The sequence below is a fragment of the Tiliqua scincoides genome, chromosome 10 (assembly GCF_035046505.1).
Source record: "Tiliqua scincoides isolate rTilSci1 chromosome 10, rTilSci1.hap2, whole genome shotgun sequence".
NCBI classification, from domain to species: domain Eukaryota; kingdom Metazoa; phylum Chordata; class Lepidosauria; order Squamata; family Scincidae; genus Tiliqua; species Tiliqua scincoides.
In genome coordinates this window covers 16,409,692-16,428,221 of record NC_089830.1, presented here as the reverse complement: position 1 = coordinate 16,428,221, position 18,530 = coordinate 16,409,692, and the positions used below count along the sequence as shown (strand labels likewise).

Sequence of the window (18,530 nt, the reverse complement as noted above, 5' to 3'; positions counted from 1 at the left end):
ATAGGGCTGGAGCGAGACTGGAAGGGGTGGGGGGTCATAGCGGTTACACCACTGGTGCACTGGGTGTCACCATGTCTAGTGATGCCACGGACCCAGATGCAGTAGCCATTGTTCCTTTGTTGTTATTTACTTTTTCTTCCCCAACTGGCTACTAAACAGAGAATTTAGCTTTGAGCCAGCTCATTTCGACCTTGAGGTTCATCTGATGTCCAGAAGTGGGAATGTAGGGGCTCAGATGACCCTTTTACCAATCCCCCCCCCCCAAAAAAAAACTAGATATTGTCCATGGGTTATAAGAAGTGGGATCACGCACCCCTCTTTGAGCATTTTCCCAGGTCCAACATTGGTCACATCTGATGCTATACGGGGGCTTGTAAACAGGACCATCTTGCTAAGAGTGGGTAAAAAGGCCAACAACACAGAACAGGATGAGTAAATAAGGTAGGGGAAAATACCCAGAGAAGCTGCAGAATTACTTGCATTTCAAGCCACAGCAAAAAGTTGCAGTTTTATTTGCTGCTTGCCTGTGAACATGCTTGCCAACCTCTGCTCCCCCCTCACATTTTCTTCTCCTTTCTGTGGGGTGGCAGCACTGTTTTAACCTTCCTGGTTTCAGTTCTCTCAGTAGAGAGCAAATTCTCATGTCTCCCAGATGAACTATGCTCTGTTCCTGCCTGGTTTTAAGGGATCCTGCCTTTTGAGGCTCTCTGTCTTATTGGGAGAGAGGTTCCCCCAAGCAGCTTTCCTCTGACTGAAGCCTCATCTTTGGGTGCTGGCAACAAGCTACCTCTTCCCAGTTCATCCAGTTAAAAGGATAATGCAGGCAGGTAGGTGCCAGATGCTAACTGCTGAGCACTACACCTGTCCTGCCCTCTTCCTGTCATGAAAAGGGGAGAGTCCAGTACAAAGATGGCTTGCCCATGTCTGGATTAAAGCAAAAGCACTGGGCCACAGACATAAGATCTTTAACTCCATGGCATGTGATGGGCTCTCGGTTTCGAGCAGAGTGCCCCAGCCTTTTCAAAGCCAAGGTTAATGATGTGTTCACATTCCATTGCTCTATGAGCTTGCCAGTCTTTTCTCTCTTGAAAAGCTTGCCAGGCCTCCATAGAGCTTTCTGACAACAGGTTAGGCCCCTTTGCACAATATAAAGTACGTATTCACTCTCGCTCGGTCTCTTTCCCACCATTCAGAGAGATCTGAAATCCGTCACGTGCTCACGGGGATGTCGTTGAAGCATCTCAAAGCACTTTACAAAAATAAATACATTCAATATTGGCCAGCGAGACAAAAGAAAACGCCTGAGCTACAGGACACAAGACAGATTTATGGAATTTGCGGGCGCAAGAGGTGGTAACAGGTGCTGGCTTGAAGGGGGGGGGGGTTCAACAACCTAATACAGACAGACAACCAGAGCTGGTCCAAGACCTCTGGTTGCCTGAGGATGCATATTGATCACTGTAGGAAATAGGGTCTTGGATTCCATGACCCCAATCCAGCTTGTCTCAAGTTCAGATGTGTTATGGACTCACATGGCAACAAGATCCTAAAGAATTCAGGTCAACACAAGCCAAAGTAACTGTGGCTCACTTGGTAGTACAGACAGTCTGTTCTGCCCACACTCCCCCCTCCCCATCTGTGCACGAAAACTGTCACCTGTCTCCCAGGTACAGATGTTTGTAACTTTGAACTCTGCCTTCCTTCCTGCCATCAGTCAGGTGCCTGCCAGAGGTGGAAAGGGAACACCAGCCCTAAAACTCTTCTCAAACTGGTGAAGAAAACCTCTCTCTACACTTCTCCAAAGCAAGGGCCTTGAACAAATAGATGGCCATGGTCCTCTTCCCTGTCCGACTGGAAGAGGGTGAACCCTCCTTCAAATGTTTAGATCTCACACTTGCCATCAGCAGATCGAAAGGGGTCTAATGTCTGGAAGAGCAGAGGAACCAGAAAATGTAGCATTTAGCTACTACTTCACCATGAAATAATCTGGTCTATACATGCAGCAGAATTGAGTCACAGAATTAGGACCTGCTAATCCAGTCATCTCAGGACTGTTGGGGGGGCACCCACAGCCTGCCTCCTTCACCCAGCTTCCAGTGCCTACCTGCACCACTGCTCCTCCTCCTGGCTCCTTAGATATGAAAAGAAATAGGGGAATGGAGAAGAAGAGGGAAAGAAGAATGGTGGTCTAGCTGCTCCTAGACATGTTCTTATACAGGTTGTCCCTCATTATCCACTAGGTTGTATCCTCATTATCCACCAGAACTAGGGGTTCTGTTCCAAAACCCTAGTGCACGGGTGCTCACACTTTTTTGGCTCGAGAGCTACTTTGAAACCAGCAAGGCCCGGAGATCTACCAGAGTTTTTTTTACAATGTTCGCGCCATCATAACATATAACATTTATGTGTACAATGTATGTTGGTGTACCTTGAGCCCCACTGAGTATAACAGGACTTACTCCTGAGTAGACATGCCTAGGATTAGGCTGTGAGGCTGCAATCCTAGCCACACTTACCTGGGAGAAAGCCCCATTGAGTACAATGGGCCTTACTCCCGGCGTTTCCTCCCAGAGGCACCAGAAGGGGGGCGGTCAGCACTCCGCAATCTACTCATTTTGCCTCGCGATCTACCGGTAGATCGCGATCCACCTATTGAGCACCCCTGCCTAGTGGATAAAAAAAAAATCCATGGATAAAAAAACAGTGGAAATATATACCCATTTCCAGGTTTCTTGCCCCTCTGTTGCTTCTAATGGAATAAGGTCGTGCCTCAACATCCTCAGGGGTTTGATTCTGGGACTCCCTGCTGATACCATAAAATGTGTTAAATAAAAGCAGTTTAAAAAAATTAAAAAGTGCATCACTTTACAGTTGTGATTTTAAAACAGTTTTTTTTTCCTACTGTTGTAGAGAGGCAGACAGCAATTAGAAACGCAAAGAAACACAAACGCCCTGCCTTTGCCTGGCTCAGCTGAAGAATGGAACGATCGATTGCATGACGGTCTCTCTTCAGCAGTAAGAAAAGCAGTTTTTAAACTGTGATTTTAAAGGGACGGATTTTTCCCCCCTTCTCCATGAATCAGCACATTCCTTCTCATTTTCAGTGTTGAGTAAAATCCATATATAAAAAATCCGTGTATAACAAGGTTGGACCTGTACTTTTTTGTTCTCCCACCACAGATTACGTGGTTCCCAGCTCTCCACTATTATAAACGAAATTATGAACCACAGTTCATGCGGTTGCCGACTTTTGAAACAGACCTTGCTGTTGTGCTTTTTCACTGGTATTTTATCACAACATGGAGATCAGTGTTATACCAACTGCAGATCACATACATTACTGCTCAAGGTCCAGCTGCAAGGTCCAGTTGAAACATTGGTGACCTGAGCTGTAAATGTTCAGTCGTTTCCTCTGAAAAAAGGACTGTCCTTCACTGGGCTGTTCTGAAGGAGGGTGTCTTAGTAAACCGAGTTCCCCTTTTAAGGTTGATTTATTAGCATGGTCGAAGGAAAACTTGTGCATCCAAAACTGAGGCGCCCCTCAAAGGCAAAATAGGGACAGTGATCTCTCAGGGACTGGGACTGTCCCTGAACATAGGGACAGCTGGAAGGTATGCAGATGACCCTTGTGGGAAATCAAAATTTGCACTTCACAGGAGAAACATGAGTCACTTGTGCTTCTGCATCAAAGAAACCAGTTCCCAAAAATGCAGGTAATAATAATGATAATAAGTGTTGGCAACCTTCAGTCTCGAAAGACTATGGTATCACGCTCTGAATGGTGGTTCTGGAACAGCGTCTAGTGTGGCTGAAAAGGCCAATTTGGGAGTGACAATCCTTCCACACTGGAGCAAGTGCAGTCTGTCCCTGGCCTGTCTCCCTGGCTATGGGCCTTCCTTCTTTGCCTCTTAGCCTCAGACTGTTGGCCAAGTGTCTCTTCAAACTGGGAAAGGCCATGCTGCACAGCCTGCCTCCAAGCGGGCTGCTCAGAGGCCACGGTTTCCCACCTGTTGAGGTCCACTCCTAAGGCCTTCAGATCCCTCTTGCAGATGTCCTTGTATCGCAGCTGTGGTCTACCTGTAGGGCGCTTTCCCTGCATGAGTTCTCCATAGAGGAGATCCTTTGGGATCCGACCATCATCCATTCTCACGACAAGACCGAGCCAACGCAGGCATCTCTGTTTCAGCAGTGCATACATGCTAGGGATTCCAGCTCGTTCCAGGACTGTGTTGTTTGGAACTTTATGCTTGGACTTTATGTTTGGAACTTTATGTTTGGAAGTTGTTTGGAACTTAATGATGATAATAATGCAGGTATTTCTATACCGCCTTTCTTGGTCCTCAGATTTCTCCTCGGACTTTATTCAAGTCCTTAATTAAATCCCCGTAGGGATTTTTACAATTTGAAAGAAGGTTCTATCTTTCAAGAAACCACAACATTCAGATGTTTCTTTCTTGATCTGGTCGCACATTCTGGCCTCCATCCTCCCCCGCTCAGAGCAGATGGAATAGCTCGGCTCAGCTTGTCAGCTGCTTCAAGGTCGCACGGTGCCGGTGGCCTCGAACTGGTGACCTGCGGATGTTATCTTCAGGTAAATGGAGGCTCTACCCTCTAGACCAGACCTCCTGCCCAGAGGTACAGAGATAAGCAGCTATATAGCTATTTTGAATACCAAAAGGCAGAGCCAACCCATCCACGAGGCTGAAGGGAGGCATCCACCTCTGTCCACACACGCACCACCTCTGCCCCTTCTCTTCCCACTTCCTGGATTGGAAAAAGAAGAGAGGGACAGAGCAGATGATGAAGCATGGAGGAGAGAAGAGTGGTGGGCTAGCTCGCCACTCTTCTCTCCTCCACACAGTGGTGTCATTAGGGGGTTTGCGTCACCTGGTGCGGGAGGCCAGCGTGTCACTCCCATAATGGACCTCCTCCCAGGTAGTGGGTGTGGCAACACTCCAGGTGGTGGGTGTGGTGATGCACCATTGCCCCGCCTCCACTGGTTTTTTGGCTATAATTTCTGATCGAAAAGAGATATTTCAGCGCGGTTTGTTTCATTACATTCTGCATGAAATTGCACCGGGTAAGGGGGAACAGCATTTGGCACTCTGCCTCAGGCACCAGGGCATCTTGGGTGGCCCTTTCAACAGCAGCGAACTCCCATCAATCCTATGGGCAGATGGGGGGGGTTTCAAATGGCAGCTATTGGGATTTGTCTCTAATGCCATTAGGAGCACACAAGTCCCTTGTAAAGCAGAGCACAGAAGCAAAGAGAAACAGAGTGGTTTTAATACTGGCAAAACTGGAGATTAATTTTAGATGGCATGCTGGGTACAGAGTCAACAGAAACCAAATGGGTAGATCTTCCCTAGTGACTAGTGGGCATTTAGCATGCAAAAAGCACCAATTTCAGGTGATAGAAGATCATTGTCCTCTCCCAGATGGCTAAATGCAGTATTCTCCAAAACACTCATTGGGGTCCTGCTGTGGTCTTCATGCCTGGAGGTGTCTATGGCAGTGTTTCTCAAACTGTGGGTCGGGACCCACTAGGTGGGTTGTGAGCCAATTTCAGGTGGGTCCCCATTCATTTCAATATTTTATTTTTAATATATTAGACTTGATGCTGCCATGCTATGTGACTGTTACACACCTGTACTTTTAACAGGCTACGATGTATATGCTTTTAACAGTGACTGTAAATGGAACTTATTCCTGGGTAAGTGTGGGAAGGATTGCAACCTAGGATTGTTAAAAAATTTTCCTGCTTCATCACTTTTGGTGGGTCCTGACAGATTCTCATTCTAAAAAGTGGATCCTGGTGCTAAAGTTTGAGAACAATTGGTTTGTGGAAACCAGAGTGCTGGGCTAGAACCAGAGTGCTGGGCTAGATAGACCTGTGATCTATTCAGCAAGAGTTAAAATGGCTAGATTTTATATTTTCTAACATTCAAGGAACAACCAATGTTTTTCCTTTGCTCAGTGTTTGGCGCCTAATGAAGCTCATCAACTAAAGTCTGGATAACATCTCCTCTCTCTCCTTTCTCAGCACCTTCTTCATCAGGCCATCAGGCCATCCAGCCTGACAAAGAGATCTGCAGACCTCAGAAAGAGCTTGTGGCTCACAATTTTGTGCCATTTTGGTTGGTCCTAACAAAGGTATTTTTGGATCTCACACTACAGCTCTTGGGAGTTGAAGGGAGTTGAAGTTGAAGGGAGGCTCGTGCCTCATTAGGGACTCTGGTCCTTGGCTTGTGTGGATCTTGACTGGGCCAAGAGACAAAGTCCATCTGTCTTTCTGCTTGTTCTCTGGCTTATTGACAGGACTTTGAAAAATTAATGAGGGAGAGAGGGACAGCCTGAGAAACCTAGCAACTCTTGAAAATCATGGATGAAGTTAATAGTTTTTAGGAGGGGACTGATGCTCATCAATGTGTTTTGCATTTAAATTAAGATTGGCGTTGCAGATGGGCCATACTTACACAGCTATCCAGTGTTATCTGAACGTCACTGAACTGGAGAATTGATTCAAAAAGCTTGTGCAGTGCAGTCCACCAGTACCACATCAGCAATGTACATGAATCCTGGAGATCAAACAGTAATTTCCAACCTTGCAATAGGCTGGGGGGAAAAATCTCCAGGAATGGCTTCCACCAGAGTTGGTTGCAAAGACGATCTGACATCAGTTGATCACTGATGGGCCATTTTCAACCACTGTGCCGTGGCACAATGGTCTGTTGTGGGAATTTGGGGGAGGTCATATATTAGTAGGGTCATTGGAGGATGTGAACCCCTGGCCAGCAGTGCGGTGTGCTTTGTCAATTGTCAGAAAAGTGATGGTGTTTCTTGACAATTTTAGCACCTTCTCAGGGTGCCATGAAATGAAAAAGGTTGAAAGTCGCTGCCTTAAGCCAACACACAGTTAGAACCAAGGGGCAGCTGATTCTGATTCAGGCTGGAATGATGGGACAAGTCAGAGAGAAGTCACTCCCAAAATTCCCACCCCACCCACAAATAAATCCAATGTCAATTCTTGAGAATCCTCTGCCAGAGGGTAGTTAACCTGCCCATGCCTTAGCTGAAGAGAGGTTAGAAGGATCCTCCCATGGGATCCTATCCCTTCCTTGGAACGTGCACTCTCCTTTCAGGTTCTCCAAATCTTCCAAGGTTGCAGGGTCTACCCCACAAATTGAGATCTGCTGGTGTGACTCAGAAGCTGGTTTCTATGCTCGAAGCATGCTTTTCAGTTAATGACGTCACCCATGGCTCTTCTGCATAACTTCAGCTTCCAAATTAACATGACTCAATCAAGGTGAGTCAGTGATTTGGGTGCCCAGATGGAACTAGAACCTTGAATTCTTCTGGCTTCTCTGTGCTGGAACCAGAAGGGCCGGGACCAGAATGTCCCCTCCGCCCACATAATGACTTGCCCTTAGCTAAGAAGCTGAATCCACCACCCACTGCGATTCTTAAATCATCTTCACCTCTCTATGGAGGTGGGGGTGCTAGGTGTATGCAATGATAGCTCGCCCCATCGCATGTCTTTGCAAAGGACAGCCACTCAAAGTGTGGGAGAGGAAAGAGGCAAAGCTGAAGCGAGGAGACGGGGCTGCGTGGGATGGCATGTGCGTGCATGTGTCAGACAACGGGAGTGACGCAAAAAACAATGCACATCCTCTCTTTGCAGTTGTGGCAACGAAAGTGGGATGGTACAGGAACTGTGGTTACCTTGATCTTGCTGCTCTGAGGCAGCCGGGAACCCAGAACAACAGTAAATCATTTGTACAGAGAAAGGAACTGAGGCAGGCTGGGAGGGTGAGGAGAGGTCCATGACAATAGGACTCATGACATATTTACTCCCCACGTTTCGTCCAAGGGAGTGTACAATGTCCATCCCTTCTTCCTACAACAACCTTGAGATGTAGACCGAGCTGAAAGAGAATGACTGAGTGTAGATCAACCCAGTAAACCAGGATTGGAACCCTTGTTTTCCACTCTAAGCCCATATGAACCTGCGTACAGATTTAAGTTTCAGAGAAAGCCTGGTCTCCGTGCTTTGTGGGGAAAGGTAGGGGGGATTTAATGAAATCAGGGCCAGCCCATCTGGGTGGTTGATGTGGGTGGCGTGTGTATGGATTGCCTTTGTCTGCCATCTTTCATTGTTCCTTCTCCCAGGCCCTGGAGTGGAAAGGAAGAGGAGAATAGAGTAGAAAAGGAAGTCTGGAGGATTGTGGATGAGAGCATTAGGCATGTAAAGGGGGGGGGAGTCTTCTTCTTCTTCTTCCCTCTGCCCCACCACTTCCACCAAATCTCCAGGAAGAACACATATTCAAGTTTAGTTTCAGTCAAAGTTGGCTTCCCCAATTTTTCAAAGGTTGGGAGTCTGTATCACCAGGCTATGCCTTGTGACATAACTAGGTAAATACTATAGTTATGCATTTGGCCTGGCAACCAGTCAGGTTTTGGGATGAATTTGGCCTGGCAATCAGTCAGGTGCCATCTAAAGGGCACCAGTTCCCTCTAAGGCAGGGGTGCTCAATAGGTGGATCGTGATCTACCGGTAGATCGCGAGGCAAAATGAGTAGATCGCGGAGTGCTGACCCCCCCTTCAGGTGCCTCTGGGAGGAAACGCCGGGAGTAAGGCCCATTGTACTCAATGGGGCTTACTCCCAGGTAAGTGTGGCTAGGATTGCAGCCTCACAGCCTAATCCTAGGCATGTCTACTCAGGAGTAAGTCCTGTTATACTCAGTGGGGCTCAAAGTACACCAACATACATTGTACACATAAATGTTATATGTTATGATGGCGCGAACATTGTAAAAAAAACTCTGGTAGATCTCCGGGCCTTGCTGGGTTTCAAAGTAGCTCTCGAGCCAAAAAAGTGTGAGCACCCCTGCTCTAAGGGGTCTGCGTTGCTGCACGGACCCCTTTCATGGGCTGCACAGCAGTGTGGTGGCACCTCCGAACACTCCACAGTGAGGTCATATGTCATCAGTGGACTTCCCTGAGAGCTAAGCTCCGCTGTGCAGCTTAGAGGGAACATTGCTAGAGCTTAAGCATTCTTTTCAGCCAGAAAGTGCCACCAAGCCAGAATCCAAGCCAAAAACCATACCGTCCCGATGGGGAAAAAAATTTTCAGGACTAGCTTCAGTCCAGATTTGCAGCCTTAGGTGTAGGGGTTTGGCTTGTTAAACCTTCCTCCTTCCCCCGAATCTTTAAAAAGAGTTTCTAAGCAGGCTCAGTATTTTTTCTCACCTTAAATTGCTATTGCTGCACTCATTTTAAGGAGAAAAGGGTTGCAAGGGAAAGGGTTTGATGTTACTTTGAATGAAATGCATCTATGCTGGTTCAAAGTATCTGAACCGGTTGTCAAAGTTATAGTGCAATCCTAAGGTTGACTTAGTCCCTTGCGCCAGCCTAGGAGGCTCACGAACATGCTGTAAAGCACGTTTGCGCCTCCTCGGGAGCAAGCCGCGCCAGCACACAGAGATACGCTAGCACATAGAGACCATCCAGCTTCCGTGGCGGCTTGCAGGGCAACACTTGGCCAATGCAAGGTTCTGGGGTGGGCGGGGAAGTGGTTGGGGAGCAGGAGACAGGGCTTCAAGCCGCTCCACTTTCCTCTGACTTCAGGAGGTGGTGCAAGTCCGAGGAGACTCATAGGGGCTGCTGTGACTTACCTTACCTTCCCCTAGAGTTTTCCCTTACCTTCAGCTAAGCCACTGTGGAACCCGATCTTGCACTGGAAACAGCGCAAGATACAGTTGTACCCTTAGTGTTTGAACCAAAAAGTTAAAAGAAAAAAAATGGTGAACCAGGATTGGAGCAGAACCCAAACTTTCATGGTTTGACCCCCTGATTTCAGCACTGCATATAAGGGATGGATAAAAGTCAGAAAACTGGCCATGCCATTTGCCATCATGTGACAAGGGGTAACAGTTCCAAGCCAATGGAGATGCAAGTTTGTTGAGGATCAAGCATTCCAATGGTATTTTCCTTCTTTCGAGACGTGTGGGGCTTTCAGGAAACCTTTCCCAGCATGTTGAAAACAGCATTAAATCCTCTCTCAGGATTTGAGCTGGCATGACTGAGGGCCCAGGTCTTGCTAAGCCTCAACACCAACCCCTTGCAAATTAAGAGATTTGAAAATGCATTTGAGAAAGCGTTGGCTGGGGGAGGGGTGTGTCCTTTGATTTGCTTTCCTGTTTGGAGGCCTTTGGAATACCTTGTGACATTTCGAATAACACCGCTGACAATGGGGGAACGGTTGCAGTTCAGAGGTAGTGCGCCTGTGAGTGCAAAGGTCGTAAATTCTAATCCTGGCAACTCCAGGTAGGGCTGGGGAAGTCTCCTGTCTGAAACCCTGGAGAACTGCTGCAGGTGGGGGTCAACAATGCGGAACTAGAAGGGCCAATGGTCTGATGGACCAATGGTCTAAGGCAGCTTCATAGATTCATACTGGCTTTTTCTCTTGTTTGGCATCCTTGCCATTAGCCAGCCCCTGAGTCTATCTGCAGTTCCTCCTGCAGATCTATTTCAGATCTACTGGAAGGAAGGTGTTTGAACCTTGACTGTATTCAAGACTGGCCCATCCATGAGGCCAGCTGGGGCAATCGCCTCAGGCAGCAGGTTGGCAGGGGACACCCAGCTCTGAATGCCCTACTATGTTGGCAACCTTCAGTCTCGAAAGACTATGGTATCGCACTCTGAAAGGTGGTTCTGGAACAGCGTCTAGTGTGGCTGAAAAGGCCGATTCGGGAGTGACAATCCCTTCCACACTGGGAGCAAGTGCAGTCTGTCCCTGGCCTGTCTCCCTGGCTATGGGCCTTCCTTCCTTGCCTCTTTGCCTCAGACTGTTGGCAAAGTGTCTCTTCAAACTGGGAAAGGCCATGCTGCACAGCCTGCCTCCAAGCGGGCCGCTTGGAGGCCAGGGTTTCCCACCTGTTGAGGTCCACTCCTAAGGCCTTCAGATCCCTCTTGCAGATGTCCTTGTATCGCAGCTGTGGTCTACCTGTAGGGCGCTTTCCTTGCATGAGTTCTCCATAGAGGAGATCCTTTGGGATCTGGCCATCCTCCAATTGCCTCAATTCCTCCCCCTCCTCCCACTCCTGAATTGGAAAAGGAAGAGGGAGAATGAGCTGAAGACAAAGTGCGTAGGAGAGTGGTGGGCTACAGTGTCAAAGCTCTGTCCCCCCTCTTCTTTTTCCAATCCATGGAGCAGGAGGGTCAGAGGCTGGCACATCACCAAGAAAGGGAGGCAGCATTTGGCATGCAACCTCAAGTATTCTGAAGTCTTGGGCCAGCCCTGACAAAAATACTGACCAACGGGAGCCAGATGAGAGTGGCCCCAAATACTCCAGCTTGATCCAGGTCACAATCCTGACCCAAGCTCCCTTGCTGACTGAGGTTCCATAGGCGCGCATTGAAAACCTTTTCTGTGCTGTGGCACCAGCACTCTCAAATGCCCTCACTATCAAGATCTAGATGGCTTCATTATTATATGCCTTCTAGTATTTGAGGAAGACCTGGCTCTTCAGATGGGTCTTTGGGAGTACTTGAACCGAGAATCTCTCCCGACTGCTCATTGTGAGCCCAAGCCTATGCTTGTCTACTCAGAAGTAAGTGCCATTATAGTTAATGGGGCTTACTTCCAGATAAGTGTGGATAGGATTGTAGCCTCTGTCAGTGTTTTTGATATGAGAAAGAAAGAAAGAAAGAAAGAAAGAAAGAAAGAAGAAAGAAAGAAAGAAAGAAAGAAAGAAAGAAAGAAAGAAAGAAAGAAAGAAAGAAAAGGTGTATTGTACCCCTGTACAATTTAACTGTACACTGCTTGGGAGACTATGTTGTCCAAAAACGATGACAGTGATAATCATGATTGTGATTCGAATGTGGGAAACCCTGGCCTCTGAGCGGCCCGCTTGGAGGCAGGCTGTGCAGCATGGCCTTTCCCAGTTTGAAGAGACACTTGTCCCACAGTCTGAGGCAAAGAGGCAAGGAAGGAAGGCCCATAGCCAGGGAGACAGACCAGGGACAGACTGCACTTGCTCCCGGTGTGGAAGGGATTGTCACTCCCGGATTGGCCTTTTCAGCCACACTAGACGCTGTGCCAGAACCACCTTTCAGAGCGCGATACCATAGTCTTTCGAGACTGAAGGTTGCCAATACAATACAATACGATTCGAATAGCATACATTTTATGACAATATCTGTGAATATCCCAGGGAAGGACCCAATATTCAACAGGTCAAGTCCAGCCATCAACTTCTGGTGGGCTGTGCATATTTTTCTATTTTTCTATTTTTATAATTTGATGCCACTGCATGGTAGCTTGTGAGCTGCTTAAGTACCCACCCTGTTGCTGCATCAGTTCATTCTGCTCTTGCCTTCACCCTTCCCCAGCATTCCAGGAGCCAAATGCCCTCAAGGGCAGTGTGGAGTAAGAGCTGACAGTCAATTTCACCACCCGCAGCTGCAGCTCCAGGTGGCACCTCCCATTCCCATGTCCATTCGAAGGACTGGTTTGCTCGACAGGATCCTATTGATGAAGCTTGGCAAAAGGTACTGGTTTTTTGGAGGTTGAGTTTAGGACTCCTTCCTTATCTTTCCCTTCTGATCTGGGTCCCTTGGCTTGACTGGATTCTTTTGTGGGCAGACTCAGACTTTCCACCAGACTTCAAATCAGACTTAACCCTAGTGTGGATAATAGGCCTGGTATACATAGAACTCAAGGGTGGCATTTGGAGTCCACCAGGCTGGTCAATGACTAAGAAGGACCCACAGCCGTCAAAGGGCCCACCCACCTAATTTGGCCCCCTGAATCCCCAAGGTGCAAGCTGGTCGAAAGACTGTGCTGCCCCGCTGCCCAGCACCCTTATCAACAGCTAGGAGCGTTGACGAGCGTCCCTTTCTTAATTGTGTAGCCTCTAGCACAGCGTTTCTCAAACTGTGGGACTGGACCCACAAGCTGAATCATGAGCCAATTTCACGTGGGTCGTGTAACACCTAGTTCAGCCACCATTGAAAAGATAGAGCTGAAAAGACAGGGTCCAGAGCTCCTGGGCACGGCGGGCTCTCCCTGGTGGGGGAGAGGCATGGTTCTTTGCCCTGAATAGGTGGGGAGGTGGGACACTGGAAAGGGGGGAGGGCTGTGTGGTTAGAGAAGGACCCAAATCTGTGTTCTTCTTTAACTCCCAAGCAGGAATGTTTGAATGCCAAACTATGCAAAATAACAGCACAAGCGCACTGTGTAACGAGACCTTTGGCTGATCGTGGCTCAGGTTTGGAGCCTCAATGGATGATGATGTCACTTCCTGTCATGACATCACTTCCAGGTTAATGACATTGCTTCTGGTGGATCTTGACAGATTGTCATTCCAAAAAGTAGCTAACAAGCATGAGGACCACTTGCTCTTGCAGATGTTCCCCTGAGCCAGCGAGCTTCTCCTTCTCCCACCCTTTCCACTGACCAGTCAGTTTTCTTGCCAGAGCCTCTGCAAGAACATAGGCTATCAATTGGCTACCAAGGAGAGCAGGAGAAGGAACAGCTACCCCCTCTAAAGGTTTCAGCAACAGGAGGCGCCAATAGGAGTGAGATGTGGCAGTGGCTTCTCTTCTTCTTGCCCTCGGGAGAGAAAACAGCTACTGTCACAGATTCCCCCCCCCCCCCATTCACCAATAGGGGGGATCCACTCCAGGTGGGCCAGGTGAGGGCTCTGCCTCCAGCGACCACCACAGTTGAGAGATGCAGTTGAGAGAACATTGAAATGGTGTCCTTCAATCCAAAGGAAATCAGTGTGATTAATGCACTTAACCACATGCAGGTCCCATTGATTTGCAAGTGGAGATGTGCTTTGTTTGTGCTGGATGACAAGACACTGATGTTTTACTTTGCTTTGTTTGGAGGTTGGTGCTTTGTTTTTGCTTTTGTCTTTTTTCTTTTTTTTTTTTCTTTCCTGAGTAGCAGTTTCCTTTCAGGCACATTTTCTCTGTGTCTGTGCAAGTGTTTGTTGTATAGCAGGCAGCTGGGGTGGCCCAGAGCCTTCAGACGCTGTGGTTTTTATCACTGAAACACTTTTGGACACCCACTGCACTTGGCACCCTGGTTTGACCCTTGGGAGGCCTGAGTTCAAGTTGCCGCTTGATTGCAAAGGGGAGAGTCTGTAGCTCAGTGGGGCAGCTCCTGCTTTGCATGTAAAGGGTCCCAAGTTTGATCCCTGGTATTCTCAGGTAGGGCTGGGAGAGACCTCTCTCTGAAACCCTAGAGCAGGGCCAACTCCACTGTGCAAGAGAGTAGAGCAAGCTGTCTGAGGGGCTGACTGTGATCCAGCTCTCAAAGGGCTGAACAGCATAGGAAGGGCCCAATTCTGTCCAACTTTTTAGCACTGATGCTTCCACAATGCAGCCCCGAGAAAATGGAACAAAACATTCCCTTACTTTGGGGAGGCCTCCATGACTGCCCCACCACCACCGCAGGATGCAGCACACACCCCGTTGGTACAGCTCCAAAGAGATGTACAATGGCATCAGGCAGCTTTTGCGCATTCCCTGCCTTCCTTTTCTGTAAGGAAAAGGGGCAGGTGTTTTTAAAGAACGACAGACTGGGGGGGGGAAGGTGTCACTTTAATTTTAAAAAAGGGGGGTGTCATTTGGTGCTGTGCAGAAAAAAATATCTTGGGCTATCACTGCTGCCAGTTATTGTAGACCAGAGAAGTCAAACTTGTTTCACACTTGTTAGCATTCATGGTGCCCTACTGAGGGCCAGAAGTGACATCATTAAGCAGATGATGAAACCAGAAATCAGCACTTTGTTCTTGCATAGAAACTCATAGCTGCAAATGACAGAAGAGAAAAAGGTGCAAATCTTGTTCATATTTTCAAGATATGAGAGAGCCCAATTATCATGCTGGGAGAGCCCAGTTATATTGGGGGCTGGATAAATGGTTTCCGGGGGCCACATTCAGCCCACGGGCCTTATGCTTAATACCTCTGTTATAGGCAGCGCTTTCCACATGCGCTGCCTCCGACGCATCCTCGGCATCACCTGGCAGGACAAAGTTCCAAACAACACAGTCCTGGAACGTGCTGGAATCCCTAGCATGTATTCACTGCTGAAACAGAGACGCCTGCGTTGGCTCAGTCATGTCGTGAGAATGGATGATGGCCGGATCCCAAAGGATCTCCTCTATGGAGAACTCGTGCAAGGAAAGCGCCCTACAGGTAGACCACAGCTGCGATACAAGGACGTCTGCAAGAGGGATCTGAAGGCCTTAGGGATGGACCTCAACAAGTGGGAAACCCTGGCCTCTGAGCGGCCCGCTTGGAGGCAGGCTGTGCAGCATGACCTTTCCCAGTTTGAAGAGACACTTGGCCAACAGTCTGAGGCTAAGAGGCAAAGGAAGGCCCACAGCCAGGGAGACAGACCAGGGACAGACTGCACTTGCTCCCGGTGTGGAAGGGATTGTCACTCCCGAATCGGCCTTTTCAGCCACACTAGACGCTGTGCCAGAACCACCTTTCAGAGCGCGATACCAGAGTCTTTCGAGACTGAAGGTTGCCAATACAAAGACAGGACAGGTCTAGATGGATCAATAGTCTGACTCAGCTTAAAACAGCTTCGACTGTGAACTCTCCAGGTCGCCTTGTGCAAACCGCTGCCTCTCAGGCTCACGCTGTCACATGGGCAAATTGACCTACCTTTGAGGGGAGAAGCAGAGATAAGGATCGTAAAAGAACCCTGCGTGATTAATAAGACATATTCCCAGAAGTTCACAGAGACAAGCAGGAGTGTGCACTCAGCCACCTACACACACCCAGCTGTACAGCTGCCTTGTGCTGGTTGTGAAACAACTCTTTAGAGATGTCACAAGTCAGCCTGGAGCGTCCCAAGACCAGGCAGTGATATGTCATGGTGCAAAGAAAAAAAAAGAAAATGAAAAACAGACCAAGAGGGAAAAGAACATCAAAGCAATTTCACAGTGGGAAAGACTACCGGTCCAATTAATTGAAATCGAATTCTTATTAGCTGAGACATACACCCGGAGAGGTAAGCCCCAAGACCTCTCAATGTCTGCAGCAGGATGCCAAATGCCGCTCCCTTGCCCTGCGGCACATTAGCCATTGGCTGTTTTCCCTTCTCCCTATTCCCAGAATTCAAAAAAGGAGAGATGGCGCGGAACAGGAAGTGTGGATAAGAAGAGAGTGGTGGGCTAGAGCGTCTCCCATTCTTTCTCCTGCACCTTGAATTCAAAAAGGAGAAGCTCTAGCCCACCACTTTCCTTTCTGCCACACTTCTGCTTTCACTCCATTCCCCCTTCTCTTTTTTGAATCCAGGGACAACTCAATGTGCTTTATAGTGCTTACTGCATGTGTGCCAGCTTATCCAGGGAAGTCCCTGTTTTCTGGAACCTGTCCCTACAAAAATAATGCCTTCTCCTTGTTAAACCGTTGGCGCGAACGGTTATAGTTGTCATTCCAGTGTGTTTCGTTTCCTCCTCCAGCAGTTTCTAGTGTGAGATATCAGAAGGAGTTCAGGTAGGTGAGATGGCTGTAGGCATCTTATCTCAAATACTCATGCCCGAATATGGTTGGATGATTATTCCCCAGTGAGAGCAAGTAGGAGGTAAAATCTATGTGAATGAAATATTCATCAGTAATTGGGAAAGGTGAACCCCCAACAAGGGGACAGGGCAGAAGCCTGCCTGCCTGTCCATGCACACTTATGCCCATACATTACTGGCACCAGGCTTCAGAAGCCTTTGAACAAAGTCCTGCACTGAGCCCACCCTCAGGTTCAAATGACATTGGGTGCAACTATTGCCACCAGGACTAGAGATTCAGTGATTGACCTGGCCGGGTAGGCCAGCTGACAGGTGCAGAGCCTTGGCCAAGTGCCCAACCTGGCCAACTCTTAATCCCATCCATGTGCGCGTGCGTGCATAGAACAGCAGTTTTGCATGCAACAGAGTTAGAGGCACAGAGAGAGAAAGAGAGAACTGCGTGCTGACTGAAGGCACCATAGACATTCAGGGACTCTGTCTGGAAACCTGATGCAGGCTAGCAGGTCTGCTACCTGCCATCACTGATGCTTACTTGGGGGTGCAGCATTGGCCCCAGAAGGGTTCAGTCTTTGGCTGCAATTCTAACCTCACTTTCCTGGGAGTTTTTGGTTGGCAACCTTCAGTCTCGAAAGACTATGGTAGAAGCCTACAGCACCGGGTATTCCCAAGCGATCTCCCATCCAAGTACTAACCAGGCCTGACCCTGCTTAGCTTCCAAGATCATGGTAGAAGCCTACAGCACCTGGTATTCCCAGGCGGTCTCCCATCCAAGTACTAACCAGGCCTGACCCTGCTAAGCTTCCGAGATCATGGTAGAAGCCTACAGCACCGGGTATTCCCAAGCGATCTCCCATCCAAGTACTAACCAGGCCTGACCCTGCTTAGCTTCCGAGATCATGGTAGAAGCCTCCAGCACCGGGTATTCCCAGGCGGTCTCCCATCCAAGTACTAACCAGGCCTGACCCTGCTTAGCTTCCGAGATCAGATGAGATTGGGCATGTGCAGGGTAACAGAGTAAGTTCCACTGAACACAACAGGACTTACTTCTGAGTAGACCTGCTTAGGATTGTGCCCTTTGCCTTATCCAGGTAGGGCTAGGAAGGACCCTTGGCTGAAACTTGGGAGAGCCAGTCAGTGTAGGCAATGCTGAGCAAGGTAGCTCAATGGTCTGGCTCAGAAAAGAACTTCCTTTGTTTTTTCTTCTTCTTGCATATTTGAAAATAAAGCAAATGATGGGTCGGGGAATGCTATGTCTCCAGTGCTGTCTTTTCCAAAAGAAACCTGGATAATACTTCCCCTGGAACTTTTTTCTACATGGGGACCATGCAAGGGTTGACACTATGGCTTTGATGGCCTAAATGCCGGGGTTCCAAAGCAGTGCAACAGCAGACACCCCCCCCTTTCTTTCTCATTACCCCTTCCATGGTCCTTCTCCAACTTCAAAGCAGCTTCCACTTTAAATATAACAGGAAGCACCCCTGGGGATTCTCACAGATCATCACAACCTTTTTGCTCCTGGCAGTGATGCATCTATACAGGTGTCTGCTTCGAAGCCCCTCTACCCAACTGAAAAGCAGTCTGGTTTAGTGTAACATGTGGGAGATATTAAGTGGGGCTGGCAGGGGAGAGAGAGTCCTACAGGGGTGCATGTCATACTGGCTGGGAAACTGAAGCAAAACACCAGCAAAAGCCCCCTTCCCCCCCCCCGGGCAGGAGCTGATCCTGCTCCTATGTACATAATTGCGGAATATGAGGATCATGATTGATGGCAAACAGCGGAAACGCTCCCCTGAAAGCACCTGGCTCAAACACAGAACTTTCAAGAGAAATCCGTGAATGCCCCAGGACTGATTTCATACACAACAGTGTGACTTTAAAGACAGGCGTGGGTACAAGTGGCCGTGGCCAGCCCAAGACCTCCTGGCATCTGAGGCCCTGTGCAAAATGCTGCCCCCTTTTAGCCAGTCATGCACCAGTCA

At 48.5% G+C, this 18,530-nt stretch overlaps 1 pseudogene; it reads right to left on the bottom strand.

Moving 5' to 3' along the window:
* Positions 1 to 17,455: 17,455 nt before the first annotated feature.
* LOC136661897 (5S ribosomal RNA) lies at positions 17,456 to 17,574 on the bottom strand (annotated as a pseudogene).
* Positions 17,575 to 18,530: the final 956 nt, after the last annotated feature.